Genomic DNA, 1263 nt, shown 5'->3' on the forward strand with positions numbered 1-1263 from the left:
CCGGCCCGCCTTTTGCCGCCCGCCTTCCAGACCCCAGCTCTGCCCCAGAGCGGGGAGAGCAGCGCCGCGGTCCCAACCACGCCGTGCAACCAGCGGCCCCCCCGAGCGCCGACTGCAACCCCGAACCACCCCAAACCACCGCCGCCTGCTCATTTCTTCATGTTTTGCCAGGTTAATTTCCAGGCAGGCCAGTTCCCCGGCCTCGCCAGCCATCCCGGGGACAGTGTCCCTGCCGCGGAGAAGCCGGGGCTGTCCTTCCGCAGCGGGCCGCGCTCAGGGCTCGTTGATGTGTTGCTTTGGTGACTCCGGGCCTTTGCAGAAGAAACGACCCCTGAGAGGGCTCACAGGAAGTGAGACATGGCAGTGATATTTTCTGATCCTAACAATAGTAATTCTTCTGACATTTTATTTTTCTGCCATGATTCATGGCTGAAAAACAATTTCTATACGAGATGTAAGTGGATATTTAAATAACTTTATTAAAAGCTAAGAAGTACACATGCCATTTATTTCCCTGAAACACATTGTTTTCTTTTTTAGGACCTCATCCTGCCTCGGAATGTATTAAAATTTACTTTCCCAGCCGGGGTTTTTACTGAGAGGATCTGAGGGCCTTGAACCAAAACCCTGATGGCTCCTAGTTCTGGGGCAAATCCTGCTCTCCTTGCGTAACTACGGATCTGCTCAGCCTTTCACCTTCCCTACGTGTTGAGGGAGTAAGGACAGCGCTTATTATTTACACATGCACGGTGCAAGCAGCTATTCAAACACCAAGGCTTTTCCCCTAAACAAAGCCGAGCGCAGCCAGCTGCCGGTTCCCAACAGCGCATCCAAGTCAAGCACGCCGGCGCGCCACCCTGCCGCTGGCGCTGACGCGGCTCACCCAGCTCCGCTGTGCCTCTCTGGAAATCCTGCCCCCACCAGGGCTGCCCTGATTCCCCACACAGTTGGGGTTTGCAAAGCTGGGGTTTGCAAAGCTGGGGCTTGCAAAGCTGGGGTTTGCACCCAGCGTGGCCTTGGCGCCGCCGCCTTTGGTGGCCTCACTGACGGCGGGTGGAGCCGCAGGAGGGTTGTGGCCTTGCTGCCGGGAAAGGAACAACCCGGGTGCTAAACTGGAGGCCCTGACGTGGTGCTGAGGGGCCTGGGGGTGCTGAGGGGCCCGGGGTGCTGAGGGATCTGGGGTGCTGAGGGGCCCGGGGGTGCTGAGGAATCTGGGGTGCTGAGGGACCCGGGGGTGCTGAAGGGCCCGGGGGTGCTGAGGGA

The 1263-nt window shown here is 58.5% G+C and overlaps 1 protein-coding gene across 1 annotated transcript in view; it reads left to right on the top strand.

Annotated features, from left to right (window-relative positions):
• RALGAPA2 (Ral GTPase activating protein catalytic subunit alpha 2) overlaps positions 1 to 1263 on the top strand; it is a 194587-nt gene that overhangs the window by 50493 nt on the left and 142831 nt on the right. The gene's annotated exons all lie outside the window — the stretch shown is intronic.

The sequence above is a fragment of the Egretta garzetta genome, unplaced genomic scaffold (genome assembly GCF_000687185.1).
Source record: "Egretta garzetta isolate BGI_Z169 unplaced genomic scaffold, ASM68718v1 scaffold499, whole genome shotgun sequence".
Classification (NCBI taxonomy): Eukaryota; Metazoa; Chordata; class Aves; order Pelecaniformes; family Ardeidae; genus Egretta; species Egretta garzetta.